We start from the raw sequence: 16,607 nt of genomic DNA on the forward strand, positions 1-16,607 counted from the left end.
AAACTCCTGGGCTCAGCGATCCTCCTGCCTCAGCCTCCCGAGTAGCTGGGACTACAGGCACGCGCCACCATGCCCGGCTAATTTTTTTTATTTTTGGTAGAGACGGGGTCTTGCTCTTGCTCAGGGTGGTCTCGAACTCCTGAGCTCAAATGATCCACCCTCCTCGGCCTCCCAGAGTGCTAGGATTACAGGTGTGAGCCACTGTGCTAGGCCTTCTCACGTTTTTAAAATTGATTTTTATTATGGAAAAAAAGGATACTTTTTTAAAGTTGGTTTTTTGAGTGAGATCCCAAACAAGATCGACACATCACATTTGGGCCATGTGTTCTTCTAGTGTCTTTTCTTTCTATATCTGTCCTCAGTTTCCTTCTTATTTTATTTCCATGTTTAATAAGACCTGTTTTAGAAGCATGGCACCCTCCCTAGTTTATGAAGTTCCCCTCAGTCCTAAATGCAGTGGTTCTTTTTTCTTTTTTAAGTGATGGGGGTCTCACTATGTTGCTCAGGCTGGACCCGAACTCTAGGCCTCAAGCGATCCTCCCACCTCAGCCTCTCAAGTAGCTGGAACTACAATCCCATGCCACCATGCCTGGCTAATTTTTTGTTTTATTTATTTTTTTGTAAAGATGGGATCTCACTATGTTGCTCAGGCTAGTCTTGAACTCCTGACCTCAAGTGATCCTTCCACCCTAGCCTCCCAAAGTGCTAGGATTACAAGTGTGAGCCACCTCTCCTGGCCTTCTTTCTCTTTTGAGGAGCATTGTGAACCCATGGACTTCAATGTATCTAATAGGTTTCAGTTCATTGCAACTGTTTTTCTTTTGAAGCTCAAATTGTTAAATTGTTCTGCCTTTCACTTCTTCAGGTTGGTGCCTGAGTTCTACCAACAGAACCCCTGTCATTTTTTTTTTGGAAGACGAGAATCTTGCTCTGTCACCTGGGTTGAGTGCAGTGGCATCATCACAACTCACTGCAACCCCAAACTCCTGGGCTCAAGCGATCCTCCTGCCTCAGCCTCCTGAATAGCTGGGACTACAGGCATGCGCCACCACGTGGGGCTAATTTTTCTATTTTTAGTAGAGACGGGGTCTCACTCTTGCTCAGGCTGGTCTCGAACTCCTGGCCTCAAGCAATCCTCCCGCCTTGGCCTCCCTGAGTGCCAGCATTACAGGCATTTTTGAGAGCTTCCTATTTTCAGCCTTGAGGAGATGTACCAGGCAAGACCCGAATGAGCCTTTGAGCCAAGAAACTCAGGTTCCTTTCAGGGGAAATGCTGTTATATTTAGAGACAATAATCTGGGCACCTAGAAATCTAGGTGAGACATAACAAAATCCCCAGGCTTTCTGTGGTCAGGAGGTAGAACGCGACCGGGCCCGGTGGCTCACGCCTGTAATCCTAGCACTCTGGGAGGCCGAGGTGGGAGGATCGCTCAAGGTCAGGAGTTCGAACCCAGCCTGAGCAAGAGCGAGACCCCCGTCTCTACTATAAATAGAAAGAAATTAATTGGCCAACTAATATATGTATAGAAAAAATTAGCCCGACATGGTGGTGCATGCCTGTAGTCCCAGCTACTCGGGAGGCTGAGGCAGGAGGATCGCTTGAGCCCAGGAGTTTGAGGTTGCTGTGAGCTAGGCTGATGCCATGGCACTCACTCTAGCCTGGGCAACAGAGTGAGACTCTGTCTCAAAAAAAAAAAAAAAAAAAAAAGAGGTAGAATGCTGTGCACCCCTCTCTGGGTGGGAGACTCATTCTAATCCTTTCTGTGCCTCTGCCCCTCTGTGTCCCCGTGGGCGTCTGTGTCTGTCCCTACCAGGGTCTGTCACATTAGCAGGAGGGCTTTTGTTTTGTCCAAGCCCTCTGTCGCTGGCCCCTCTCCTAGTAGCCTGTCATGTGTCTTCCACCTGCAAATCCGATCTAATTCTGTCTCTGCTCTCCCGGAGGCCGGCCTGGCCTAAGAGGATTGGGACATTTGCTAACCGGGCCCAGGACGGGGTCAGAGAACGGCTGTGGGGAGACCGCGGCGCCGGGGCGGCCACCAGGGGGCGGCAGAGGCCGGGAGGCCGGGAAGGTATGGAAAAAGGGTTCGTGTCCCCTGCCAGGGCGGGTCAGCAGTAGTCACATGGTCACCAGACACATATTTAAGAAATAAAATAGACAACGTATGAATGCCGAGGGTGTGAGGAAGACGGGCATGGAGGAACTGAGAGACAGCAGGAAAACTGTCAGAGTTGGAAGCGATATGGTCTAGTCATTGTGCTAGAACTCACTGACTCTCACAAATCTGTTACACATACATGGACACATATTAAAATTTTTTAATTTTAATTAAAATACACTTTTTAGACTTTTAAAAAAAAAGAGACGGGGTCTCACTATGTTGCCCAGGCTGGTCTTGAACTCTCCAGTTGCTGGGATTATAGGTGTGAGCCACTGTACCTGACAGATTTTACTTTTTTTTTTTTTTTTTTTTGAGACACAGTCTCACTTTGTTGCCCAGGCTAGAGTGAGTGCCGTGGCGTCAGCCTAGCTCACAGCAACCTCAAACTACTGGGCTCAAGCGATCCTTCTGCCTCAGCCTCCCGAGTAGCTGGGACTACAGGCATGCGCCACCATGCCCGGCTAATTTTTTCTCTATATATTAGTTGGCCAATTAATTTCTTTCTATTTATGGTAGAGACGGGGTCTCGCTCTTGCTCAGGGTGGTTTCGAACTCCCGGCCTCGAGCAATCTGCCCGCCTCGGCCTCCCAGAGTGCTAGGATTACAGGCGTGAGCCACCACGCCCGGCCCAGGTTTTACTTTTTAAGAATGATTCTGTTTTTACAGAAAAATTGAGAAGATGGTATAGAGAATTTCTGTATATATTCCTCCCTACATATTATTATTATTTTTGAGACAGGGTATTTCTCTGTCATCCGGGCTAGAGTGCAGTAGCATCAGCCTAGCTCACAGCAACCTCAAACTCCTGGGCTTAAGGGATCCTCCTGCCTCAGTCTCCTGAGTAGCTGGAAATATAGGCTTGTACCACCACGCCGAGCTAATTATTTTTTTTGTAGAGATGGGGTCTCACTATGTTGCCCAAGCTGGTCTCTGCCTCCTGGAGTGCTAGGATTACAGGCATGAGCCACCACACCCTGCCTGGCAGTTTTTAATAAAGTTAAACATAAACTTACCATATGACTCAGAAATTCTTCTACTAGTATTTCCACATGAGAAATTAAAACATACGTTCACAAAAAGACTTGCACAAAAATGTTCATAGCAACTTTCTTCCTAAGAGGCAGAAATGGAAACAGCCCAAATGAATGGCTAAGCAAATTGTGGTACATCCATACAATGAAGGGCCACTCAGAAATAAAAAGGAACACGCTACAGGTACCCAAAATAATACAGAAGAACCTCAAAATCATGATGCTGAGCAAAGCCAGACCCAAGAGACTATCCATGGTGCAAATTCATTTTTATGAAATCCTAAATAGGCAAAACTAATCTACAGTAACAGAAGGCAGATCAGTGATTGTGGAGGGGCAGTGAAGGAGAAATAGAGAGAAAATGACTGCAAAGAGTCCCCAGGGAACTTTTTAGGGTGATGGGCGCCTCTTGTCTTGGTAACACAGTGGCATATATTTATCAAGTCAATTACACTGAACACCTAAGACCACTGCATTTTATCTAATGTAAATAAAACATCTATTTTTAAAAAATTGATGCTTTTGGTTGGGCGAGGTGGCTCACGCCTGTAATCTTAGCACTCTGGGAGGCCGAGGCGGGCGGATTGCTCCAGGTCAGGAGTTCGAAACCAGCCTGAGCAAGAGCAAGACCTCCGTCTCTACTATAAATAGAAAGAAATTAATTGGCTAACTAATATATGTATAGAAAAAATTAGCCCGACATGGTGGCGCATGCCTGTAGTCCCAGCTACTCGGGAGGCTGAGGCAGGAGGATTGCTTGAGCCCAGGAATTTGAGGTTGCTGTGAGCTAGGCTGATGCCACGGCACTCACTCTAGCCTGGGCAACAAAGTGAGACTCTGTCTCAACAACAACAACAACAACAAAAAAAGAAAGAAAGAAAGAAAGAAAGAAAGAAAGAAAGAAAGAAAGAAAGAAAGAAAGAAGACAAGAAAAGTTGATGCTTTAAAGTTGTGTAAATTTTGGGCTGGGTATGGTGGCTCACACCTGTAATTCCAACGGTTTTGGAGGCCAAGGTGGGAGGATCGCTTGAGAGCAGGAGTTGGAGATAAACCTTAGCAACATAGTGAGACCCTGTCTTTAAAAAAAGCCCCCAAAACCCCAAACTGCCAAATGGTTTTATACCATTTGCACTTACCAACCAGCAAAGACAGTTCTGGTTGCTCCAAATCCTCACCAACACTTAAGATTGTCAGTCTTTTTGATTTTAGCCATTCCTATGGGTGTGAATTGGCAGCTCATTTTGGTTTTAATATGCCTTTTCCTGATAACTAATTATGTCATGTGCTTATCAGCCTTTTGTATGTCTTCTTTTGTGAGGTCTCTTCAAGTCTTTTGCCCATTTCAAAAAGTTAGGCTGCTTGTCTTTTTATTGTTGATTTGTAGGATTTAAAAAATTGAGCCCAGATATGAGTTCTTCATCATGTAAACGCACTACAAATATGTTTTCCAAGTTTGTGGCTTATTTACTGATTTTATTAATGGGATCTCTTTAAAACATTTTTTTTTATTTCGGCATATTATGGGGGTACAAATGTTTAGGTTACATGTGTTGCCTTTCCCCTCCCTTCCTCCCCGGAGTCAGAGCTTCAAGAGTGTTAATGGGATCTTTTTTTTTTTTTTTTTTTTTTTTGAAACAAGGTCTCGCTTTGTTGCCCAGGCTAGAGTGAGTGCCATGGCGTCAGCCTAGCTCACAGCAACCTCAAACTCCTGGGCTCAAGCGATCCTCCTGCCTCAGCCTCCCGAGTAGCTGGGACTACAGGCATGCGCCACCATGCTCGGCTAATTTTTTCTCTATATATTAGTTGGCCAATTAATTTCTTTCTATTTATAGTAGAGACGGGGTCTCGCTCTTGCTCAGGCTGGTTTCGAACTCCTGACCTCGGGCAATCCGCCCGCCTCGGCCTCCCAGAGTGCCAGGATTACAGGCGTGAGCCACTGCAGCCAGCCCCTAGCTACAGTTTTTAAAGATAAAAGCACTTCTCTAACAAGACATTCCAAATACACAAAAGTGAATGATTACAGTAGTAAAAACGAATATCCATCCTATTCCCATTTCCAGAGCTGAGCGCAGCCAAAAGAGAGAACAAAAATTGGAAGGTTTTACATTGTTTCCATTTACTGTGCAAAGACGACCAAGCGTGTCTGTGAACAGGTACAGCATGTCGTTTCAGGGGCGGCCCAAGTCATTGATGACAAATTGGGGACAGCATCTCCCTGGGGCTTATGCGGGGGAGGGGATGCAAGAGCCCCCGGCAGCACCTGCTGCTGTCACCAAAGTCTCTGTCACTCAGGTGGTGTGAGGACGTGCCAGCTGGGGCCTGAGGGGGGTTTTGACATCATCTGCCGGCATGTCCCGTGTTCTCTTCCACTCTCCTCTGACTGGCCGGGATTCTGCAGGTGCTGGCCTGGCTCTAAGAGGATTGGGGCAGGTGATGAGCTCCACTAGGTCAAGGCCAGGGAAACCTGCTAGGAAGAAGCCCAGGGACTGCCAGGGAGGGAGAGGGACCAGGGAAGGAGAGGGAAGGGGGGACCCGAGTCTACCCAGGGCAGAGAGGGGGGAGATGAGTCCGAGGAGGGAAGAGCTAGGGGAGGGGGGTGTTGTCTAAATGACAGAATAAAGTCACCCCTTTACTCGGCGCTCCCTGCATGCCAGACTGTGCGCTGGGTGTCTAAGTGTCGCGACTCCACGTGCAGGGAGAAGGCGCAGTTGCTACTCGGTGTCAGAAATGTCCAGCTGTTCACACGTCTTTCTCCAAATAGTCCAAGAAGCAGACGGGCTCGTCACAGCTCGATGAGAGTAGAGGGGTTAAAGGCTGTGCTCTCCGTCCTCCGGCTGGGCGGCCAGAAGGATGCTCAGTTTGGGTATTTTCTGTCTGCTCAGAAAGGCACTTAAACATGCTGATGTTCAGTGTAACCCTGCCTAGGCAAAGAGATTAAAGGCTGCCAACCTCGAGGGACCTTTGCTAAGGTTATTAGAGCACATAGGGCAGCTGCTATCGCATGGAAAGTGACACATGCTGGGGGGGACCCTGCCTGTTCTGGTTTCGAGGGCAAGAAACTCCTGTGCCTCAGTTTCCCTCTCTTCCTGCCCCTCCGTCTGTTTGTGGGGTCTCAGTCTGTTTCATTCCTGCCAGGGTCTCTCTGTTAAGCGGGAAGGTTTTTTCATTATATCCAGGTGGTCTGTCCCCACCCCCAACCTCAGCCTCTCACATGTTCCTCCAAATCCCCACTAATTCTCCCTATGTTTTGCTGAGGCTGTCCTGACCTAAGAGGATTGGAGCATTTGCTAAATGAGAACAGGACTGGGTCAGGGAACCTGGCTGTGGGAAGACTCAGGGGCCAGGATGGCCACAGGGGACGGGCAAAAGATGCAGGAAAGGAGAGGGCAGAGGGAAGGGGCAGGGTGGTATTGATGAAAGGAGCTAGAGACCCAAGAACCCAAATTAAAAATTTTGTAGATACAGGCCGGGCGGGGTGGCTCACGCCTGTAATCCTAGCACTCTAGGAGGCCGAGGCGGGCGGATGGGTTGAATTCGGGAGTTCTCGAGACCAGTCTGAGCAAGAGCAAGACCCTGTCTCTACTTAAAAAAAAAAAAAAAAAAAATTTATATATATATAAGTTAGCCGGGCATGGTGGCACATGCCTGTAGCCCCAGCTACTCGGGAGGCTGAGGCAGGAGGATCGCTTGAGCCCAGGAGTTTGAGGTTGCTGTGAGCTAGGCTGACGCCACGGCACTCACTCTAGCCTGGGCAACAGAGTGAGACTCTGTCTCAAAAAAAGAAAAAAAAAAAGAATATGAGAATTCAAATAAAGAAAAACATACAAAAGTGACACATTATGAGGATTTTTAATGTTCAATGAACATGTGCGGAATATCTCAATCTCTGTCATTGGGGACATTCATATTAAGACCACAACCAAGTCACAAGTCCATAGTACAGCAAACATTAAAGTCACAAAACCCGAAGGGGGGGCGCTGACCCCCAGAAGCGCTGGGAAAAGCCCTTTAGGAAGCTCCTGGCTATCGCTAAACATTCCCACGAGCAGCGATTCTCTCCCAGTGCCAAGAAATGCTCAGGCTCCACCCAGGGGACTGGTGGGGACATTCGTAGCAGGGTGCACAGTAAAGGCAGCAAATTGGAACCTTGGCAGCAGACTAGGTAAAAAGTGGCACATTCACCTGCAGAAAGGGCCCAGCGGTGAAGACGGCTTTGCAGGCAGGATCCCCTATAACTCCGGTCACCGCCTGGGGCCTGAGTCATTTTCGTCCACAAAGTCATCCTCCTCCTGGGGCCCAGACATGGTGTTGGAGCCCGAGGAGACTCCCAAGGGGTCTTGGGGTGAGAAGGGCTCTGTGACGTCAGAGGATAAATGTGTTGAGTTGGAGGCACTGGGGCTCAGAGGATGCTATTGGCCTGGAGTTGGGTCTGGACTTGGGCCTGGGAATGAACCCTGGAATTGGCCTGGGAACGGGCTTGGGGTTTGGGTTGGGCCTGGGGTTCGGGTTGAGATTGAGTTTGGGCTTGGGCCTGGGATTGTGCCCTGGCATTGGCTCAGCAATGGGCGTGGGGTTTGGGTTGGGATTGGGTTTAGCAGTGAGTCCTGGAATTGGCTCTGGGATGGGCCTGCAGATGGGCCTGGGCTTGGCATTGGGCCTTGGAGTGGGGCTGGGGCTGGGAATAGGCCTGAATAAGGGTTTGGATGTGGGCGAGAAATTGAGCCCTGGCCTGGACCTGTGGCACACAGGACGCCCTCCTGGGCGCGGTGCCCGGGGCCCTCCCAGGCCTGGTGGAGGCTGTAGAGGGCGGGTCCGGCTGCAGGGAAGACTCCCGAGGGGCCGGGCAGAGCGCGGTTCTGCAAACCTGGGTCCTCCGCGATCACCGGGTCCTTTGGGGCTGGGGCTCCGGGGCAGGCGGGCTCGCAGGCTGCGCCTCCTCCCTGCTGTCGTTGCTGGAGCCGATGTCCTCTGGCTTGTTTGGCCCTCCGGTTCTTGAACCACACCTGGGTGTGTCGGGGTGGGGGACAGAGGGGGGAGGCGGTGTGAGACACGCTTCAGGCCTCTCGAGTGGAGGGTGCCCGGGCAGGCCTGGCTGCCAGGAGCCCAGGACCTGGGAGGCTCTGTGGGACAGGGTCCCTGGGGTCACAGGGGAACTCTGAGGTCCCCCGCCGGGAGGCCCGAGAGCCACAGTCTGGGCCCATGGTGTTGGGGGTGCGTGCCAGCGCAGGCGGAAGCGGGACTGGGGTGCAGCCCTGGGTCCCCCGCAGCGCGTCCCCTTGCCAGCTAGGCCCCGGTGGGGTGGGGGCGCCTCGCGGAGGGAGGGAGGACCAGAGAGTGACAGTGGGGGGGTCCTGTCAGGGGGTGCAGACCTGCACTTGGCACTCCTGCAGCGTGAGTCGTGCAGCCAGGGCTGCTCGGTCCGCGAGGGACGGGTGGCTGTTCATCTCGAACTCTCTTTCCAGCTCTTGCTGCTGCTCTTTGGTGTAGACCGTGCGCTTCCGCCGCTGCTTCTTCAGGGCCCCGGAGGTCGGCGTGCTGCCCGGGGCACCCGAGGTCGGCGTGCTGCCCGGGGCACCCGAGGTCGGCGTGGGGCCCGGGGTCTCCGAGGTCGGCGTGGGGCCCGGGACCCCCGAGGTCGGCGTGGGGCCCGGGGCCCCCGAGGTCGGCGTGGGGCCCGGGGCCCCCGAGGTCGGCGTGGGGCCCGGGGCCCCCGAGGTCGGCGTGGGGCCCGGGGCCCCCGAGGTCGGCGTGCGGCCCGGGGTCTCCGAGGTCGGCGTGCTGCCCGGGGCACCCGAGGTCGGCGTGCGGCCCGGGGTCTCCGAGGTCGGCGTGGGGCCCGGGGCCCCCGAGGTCGGCGTGCTGCCCGGGGCCCCTGAGTTCGGCGTGGGGCCCGGGGTCTCCGAGCTCGGCCTGCGGCCCAGGGCCCCGGAGGTCGGCGTGGGGCCCGGGGTCTCTGAGGTCGGCGTGCTGCCCGGGGTCTCCGAGGTCGGCGTGCTGCCCGGGGCACCTGAGGTCAGTGTGCTGCCCGGGGCACCTGAGGTCAGTGTGCTGCCCGGGGCCCCGGAGGTCGGCGGGCGGCCCGGGGCCCCTGAGGTCGGCGGGCAGCCCTGGGCCCCGGAGGTCGGCGGGCGGCCCATGGCCCCTGACGGACGGAGGGGAGCAGGGTCAGTTGAGTCCCAAAGCAGCCCCCAGCCCCCTAGGGACCCCCCCCAGTCCCCTGGGCCCGGCTAGGCGCTCACTCAGGGTCTAAGGTGGGGGCGGCCCCTGGTGGCAGTGGCTACCCCGACCAGAGGCCCTGGGTCAGACCCCGGCTCTCCACCGCCCGCCCAGACCTGCACTCTCTGGGCCTCAGCATGATACGCCCGCGGCATTAGGACCCGCAGCTGGGGAAGCAAGCAGGTGGGCTCCTCGCCCCTGGCTGGTGCCTGCGGCCTGCTCTGCCCTCCCCCAGCCGCCCTCCCATCCAAGGGCTAAGGGGCCCTGGCACGTGGGGGGAGGGGACCGTGTGCCCGTCCTCTGCCCAACTCACTTGCAGGATTTCCTCCCCCCCCCAACCCGCTAAGTCCTCCCCACTCTAGAGGGCAGGAAGCCCCATCCTACACAAGCCTGGTCCCTCTCTGGGCGCCCCAGTTGCCACTCTGCAGCCGGGGCCACAAGACCAGCGCAGGTCACAGGTCCCCATGTCCACCCCCACTCACCCTGGAAATCACTGGGGTCTTCCATACTGCTCCCGCTGTGTCCGGAAACAGATGGTGCACTCTCAGGACCCAGGGCTTAAGTAAATGTCACCTCCATGCCCACCCAGACCCACCCTGCTGGGACCCTCCCTTTCCTGCCCCACCCTGCAGTCCCTGTCCCCTGGAGGAGCCGAATGATTGATTAATCCTTTCAATATTGAGCAGCTACTGCTTCTGGGGCGGGGGCAGGGCAGGGCTGGTTGTCCCCAGTGGCCATCACAACCTTGCTCTACCCCCACGGGGCTCTAGCCCAGGGGGAGGTGGCATTCCACCAGGGGCTGGGGGAGGGGCGTCACTGAGCATCATTACCCATGTTAGGGTCCCCATCTCAGGCCAGGCAGCCAGTCCCCGGGAGCCAAGGCCAGGGAATCTGCCTGCTCCTCCCACCTCCCTCGATGCCCACCTTGTCCAGCCTCCAGCCCTCCTGCCCGAGTGATCCAGCAGCCTCCTCCCTGGTCCCTCGAGGCCACCCTAGCCCCCACCATCCCTCCTTGTAGTTGACCCTGTGCCTGGGCATGGGGCAAAGGTCTGATGGGCGTTCAGGTGGCCTGTGAGTGAACCAGCTTCTGATGCCACACAGGACCCGCTAGCTGGTCATGTGAGTCCAACCCCTCAGAGGTGCAACCACTTTGCCAGACACCTGGCTGCCCTCATGGCAGGGCCTGCATGGGCTCAGGGGTCAGGGAGACTGAGCAGGTCACAGTCCTGGCAGCCAGAGACGACCCAGGTTATCAAATCCAAAATTCAATAAAATGTAGACATTGTTATCACAGGTCTATGCGTTATTTTCAGTTGCTCCTTGGAGTTCTGCCCATATAGGTGCCATATTCATCAACTGTCCCTCATCTCAAATGTTGTCACACTTTATTTAAATAATTTTGTATTTATAGTAGAGACGGGGGTCTCGATCTTGCTCAGGCTGGTCTCGAACTCCTGACCTTGAGCGATCCTCTGGCCTCGCGCTCCCAGAGTGCTAGGATTACAGGCGTGAGCCACCACACCGGCCACACACTTTATATACAGTACACGCTGGGTGCAGGGGTGACCATGAGAGCAATGTCCCTGTCTTCAGAGATTTTTCACTGTGGCTATTTACTTGGCTAAAAAAGGCGTAAATAGATGAACAGGCTCACTGATACTAATTTGTGAAAATATAAGTTTAAATATAAAAAGTTCATGGCAGCATTATCCACAATAGCCTAAAAGGAGAAACAACCAAAACATCCATCAACTGGTCAGTGAATAAACAAAATGCCATGTAACTACACAAGGGGAATATTATTCAATCATGAAAAGGAACGAAGCACTGATATGCTCTACAACATGCATAAGCCTTAAAAACATTGCACTAAGTGAAGTAGACACAAAAGGCCACATATTGTTATGACTCCATTTATATGAAGTGTCCAGAATAGGTAAACCCATAAAGACAGAAAGTAGATTAGTGATGGCCAGGGGCTGGGGGGAGTGAAAAATTGGGACTTATTGCTAATAGCTATGAAGTTTCTCTTGGGGGGAATGAAAATGTTCTGAAATTGATTGTGTTGATGCATATATACATATATATTGCAACTTTGCAGTATACTTAATTAAAAAAAAAAAACCCGGCCGGGCGCGGTGGCTCATGCTTGTAATCCTAGCTCTCTGGGAGGCCAAGGCGGGTGGATCACTCAAGGTCAGGAGTTCGAAACCAGCCTGAGCAAGAGCGAGACCCCGTCTCTACTATAAATAGAAAGAAATTAATTGGCCAACTAATACATATAGAAAAAATTAGCCGGGCATGGTGGCGCATGCCTGTAGTCCCAGCTACTTGGGAGGCTGAGGCAGCAGGATTGCTTGAGCCCAGGAGATTGAGGTTGCTGTGAGCTAGGCAGACGCCATGGCACTCACTCTAGCCTGGGCGACAAAGCAAGACTCTGTCTCAAAAAAAAAAAAAAAACAAAAAACCCAAACATTGAATTGTAGACTTTAAAGGGGTGAATTTTATGTATGTGAATTACTTATCATTAAAAAGTATAAAACTAGCAAGGTGGCTGGCACTTGTAGCCCCAGCTACTTGGAAGGCTGAGGTGGGAAAATCGCTTGAGACCAGGACTTCAAGGCTGCAGTGAGTTGTGATTGTGTGGCTGTATTCCAACCCCGGGCAACAGAGGGAGAAAGGGAGACCCTGTCTCTAAATATATGTGTGTGTGTGTGTATACATATAAACTAATGCAATGCTCATTATATTGCCAACTGGACCAGCCAAGAAGAAAGACATGGATCATGCACCTAAACCTGGGAAATGGCTTTCTCTTGCCATTGGTGGAGTGCAGCTTGGCAGAGATGTTTGGAGATTTTGGAAACTGACTTGTTGGCGTCTATTAAAGGAAAAAATGTATCTAGTACCCCTGGACTCATTGATTGCATTGTAAGAGATTTATCCTGGGACAAATACTTGCTCCCATGTGAACAAGCATAAATATATATGGACGTCCAGTGTAGCATTCATTTGAAATATCAACTAATGGAGCTAATTGGATTCATTCAGGCTCGTGAATAAGAGGATGGTTAAATACTTTGTGGCAACTTAATTCTTATTTTTTTAATCCTTTTTTAAAAATTTCAGCATATTATGGGGGTACAGATTTAAGCTTTCAATAAATGCCCATTCCCCCCTCCCCCCAGCAACTTAATTCTTTAAAATTTTATCTTTCTCTAATATGCTGCAGCTAGAAGGCATTTGTGGCAACTTTAGACTATGGCATGCTAATTCACAGTTAAAAAAGGAATAAAGGGGGAAACACTATTACTAACAATGAATGATTTTTAGTGCATATATTGTTTTATTTCTGTGGTGGATGTCTGTCTTCCTCTTGCAGAAATAAGTGTGTCTTGAACACAGGGACTCCGTTAGAATTATTTTCTTTTGCTTTTTTTTTTTTTTTGGCTTGTTTTTTGCTTTCTTTTCTTGGTTTTTTTCTTTTTTGCTCCCGAATCTCTCCACGTCTGCAATAGGAAAAGCTCAGAGTTACTGGCTAATGACATAAGAAATGATTGAGCCTGCAGTTTTTCATCTTGAGTGCTATTTCAGGCATGTTGTTTATTTCAATTCGTGCATATACTTAATGAGCACGTGCAAAAACATATACACATATATAACATGTTTAAATTAACAAAATAAAACACCCACCCAAAATCAATCACCCAAGGATTATGGGGAATGTCCATTTTCTTTTTAAAATTATTTATTCTTAAATTTCTCTTCCATTTTGTCTTTATCTCATCAAGTCAGTGAACATTTTCTCTTTTTCTTACTGCTCTCTCTCTTTTTTAATTTACAAGTAGGCAAAGAGAAAAAATTTGTGGCTTTTGATGCCACACTGGGGCCTGTGACATGCTGTCTCGGCCCCCCCCCCCAAGTCCCCCTCTGCCCTCTGTTCTCCTGCCGCCTTCAGGGTTGGGTGGAAATCCCGAGAGAGGCCACTCTCAATAGTGGGGGCAGGAATCTTCGAGAATTTGGGGCCTCTCAGGCAACCACTGTATTCCTAGATTTCGATGGATGTAGGGAAGTCACCTACGCCTGGCATCCACTTGGGCAAGAGAGAGATGAGTAGCAGTGAAGTCAGTGGAAACTCGTGCTAAGAGGAAAGGATTAACCCATCCATTTTTGATTCACACAGAACAGAAACAATGGCTCTCTCCCTGTCGGTCAATTCCTTAATCTCTTTTTTTTTTCTTTTTTTTTTTTGGACACAGTCTCACTCTGTGGCCTTGGATGGAGTATAGTGTCATCATCACAGCCCACAGCAACCTCAAACTTCTGGGCTGAAACAACCCTCCTGTAGCCGCCCAAGCAGCTGGGACTACAGGCAGGACGCCTGGCTAATTTTTCTATTTTTTTGTAGAGACGCGGAGTCTCACTCTTGTTCAGGTGGGTCTCGAACTTCTGACCTCAAGCAATTTTCCCGCCTTAGCCTTCCAGAGCTCTAGGGTTATAGGTGTGAGCCACCGCCCGGCCCTTAATCTCCTCCTTCACTCCTTCCCCTGCAAGCCCTGACCCTGGGGCTTCCTGTAGGGTCAAATCATCTTTGCCCCCACCCCAAACATGCCCACGGACCCGTTCCCACCGTCTCTGCGTTGTGAGCGTGTCTCTTGACCTAGTTAGAGGGTGGGAGCTCATGAAGGATGTGTGGGCAATGAAGAGTTTGGACTTTCAAGACAAGGTCAGGTGGATGGAGGGTGGGGGGTGAAAGAGCAGGGTTGGTGTCTGCCTGCCTTCTAGAACTTTCTGGCCCAGCTGTCTCTTTGTCACTGGGGCTCCTGTTAGTGTCTAGACATTGCTGTCTGCCTCCTTCTGTTGTTGCATTCATTCTTGAAATACTGTCAATCCTTATTTGCAAATTTCTTTGCATTCTAAAACTTCTTTGTAACCCCCAAATCAACACTCAGTGTGTTTTCCTAGTCATTCTCAGACATGTGCAGAGCAGCAAAAAAAAAAAAAAAAAAAAAAAAATGGAGTCACCCCATCATGACATTCCCAGCAGAGTTCGAACAGAGCTACCCTCTGCCTTGTTTCAGCTCTTATGCTGTAAACAAATGCCCTTTTTGAGGTATATTTAGTGCCCTGTTTTTGTATCTTTGTGCTTTTTAAAAATTGTGGTAAAATACACATAACACAATAGTTATCATTTTAACCAGCGTACACAGTGGCATCAGATACATTCACAATATTATTACTATTACACACTATTACCACCATCTATACCTAAAACTATTTTGTTATCCCCAATAAAAACTCTGTACCCATTATACAATAATTCCCCCTCCCTCCTCCCCAGTCCAGGTCACTTCTATTCTACCTTTTGCCTCTAAGAATTTGACTACTCTAAGTATCTCATTATAAGTGGAACCATGTAATATCTGTCCCGTGTCTGGCTTGTTTCACTGAGCATGTGTTCAAGGTCTATCTATGTTGTAGCATATATCATAATTTCATTCCTGGCTGGGTGCAGTGGCTCACGACTGTATATCCAGCGCTTTGGGAGGCCGAGGTGGGAGGATTGCTTGAGGCCAGGAGTTTGAGACCAGCCTGGGTAACATAGTGAGACCCCTGTCTCTACAAAAAAATTAAAAATGAGCCAGGTGTGGTGGCACGTGCCTGTCGCCCCAGCCACTCAGGAGGCTAAGGTGCAAAGACCATTTGAGCCCAGGAGTTCAAAGTTGCAGTGACCTATGATCACGACGCTGGACTCCAGCCTGGGTAAGAGTGAGACCTTGTCTCTAAAACCAAAACGAAACAAAAAATCATTCCTTTTTTTGACTGAATGATAGTCCACTGCATGTATATACCGCATTTTGTAGATCCACTCATCTGCTGATGGACACTCAGGTTGTTTCTGTTTTTCAGTCTCATGAATAATGCTGCAATAAACATGCCTGTGCAAGTAGTTGTTTGAGTCCTTGCATCGAATTCTTTTGCAGCTATACCTTGGAGTGGTTCTGCTTGGGTCATAAGGTATTTTTGTGCCATTGTGTTTTTTTTTTTTTCTTTTTTAAGACAGAGTCTCACTTTGTTGCCCAAGCTAGAGTGAGTGCCGTGGCGTCAGCCTAGCTCACAGCAACCTCAAACTCCTGGGCTCAAGCAATCCTTCTGCCTCAGCCTCCTGAGTAGCTGGGACTACAGGCATGCACCACCATGCCCAGCTAATTTTTTCTATATATATTAGTTGGCCAATTAATTTCTTTCTATTTATAGTAGAGACGGGGTCTCGCTCTTGCTCAGGCTGGTCTCGAACTCCTGACCTGGAGCAATCCGCCCGGCTCGGCCTCCCAGAGTGCTAGGATTACAGGCGTGAGCCAGCGCGCCCAGCCTGACAATTTATATTAAATGAGGTGGCTTTGAACAGAAGTACACCTAAACCAAGGTGATGGATTGATCTGTTGGGGACAACATTGTGAACAGAGGCTTGTAGGAACCTGTCCCTATATTCCTCTAGGAGCAAGGGTTCTATACTGGCTAGTTCATGGGGACTTCATAGAAATTAACCAGTGAGAATAATGGGAACTGACTATGTCTATCAAGTGTTCGGTACCATTCAAGGGACTGATCTGTGTTCCTCCAGCGAGTCAGCACACACAGTCCCTGTCCTCACGGAGCGCACCGTCCAAGGGGAAGGCAGGACCACAGGATCACAGCGAAGAATGTCAAAAGTTGAACTCGCATCAGCACTTCGAAGGGAGGTGGCTTTGCAAAGGCTTCACCGGGTCTCTGATCTAATCTGGGTGGGGGGTGCGGTGGGGTGAGTCCAAATATTCCCTGCAAGGTGCTAGGAACGTGGGAAGAGTTGGCTGTCTCTGGAAGTTCCTCTCAATGTCTCACCCTCACCTATTTGGAAGGTTCTAGAAAGAATGTGATTCGTGGAATCTGTGAGGTCCGGGAATGGGGTCCTGGGGGGGGGGAGGGAGAGGCCCAGAGCCTTTATCAGATGTCAGAAGGAAAACAGGTGCTCTGCCTGCCCCTCTGTTCTGGACAGCTCCGGGCCCCAGCGCCGGGGCTCCGGCTTCCCCAGCTGGAGGGAAAGGATGAACTGCCAACACCTGTCCCTATAAAAACACACAAGGCCCAGCGCAGTGGCTCACGCCTGTAATCCTAGCACTCTGGGAGGCCGAGGAGGGCGGATCATCGAAAGTCAGGAGTT

The 16,607-nt window shown here is 50.6% G+C and overlaps 1 long non-coding RNA gene across 1 annotated transcript; it reads right to left on the bottom strand.

The window, feature by feature from the left end:
• Positions 1 to 5,281: 5,281 nt before the first annotated feature.
• Positions 5,282 to 6,111, bottom strand: LOC142861176 (uncharacterized). The gene is made up of 2 exons (XR_012912561.1): positions 5,816 to 6,111; positions 5,282 to 5,602 (listed from the first exon to the last, which is right to left on the bottom strand). It is a non-coding gene; the product is annotated as an uncharacterized LOC142861176 (long non-coding RNA).
• Between the last annotated feature and the right edge of the window lie 10,496 nt (positions 6,112 to 16,607).

Source organism: Microcebus murinus, chromosome 16 (assembly GCF_040939455.1).
Source record: "Microcebus murinus isolate Inina chromosome 16, M.murinus_Inina_mat1.0, whole genome shotgun sequence".
NCBI lineage: Eukaryota > Metazoa > Chordata > Mammalia > Primates > Cheirogaleidae > Microcebus > Microcebus murinus.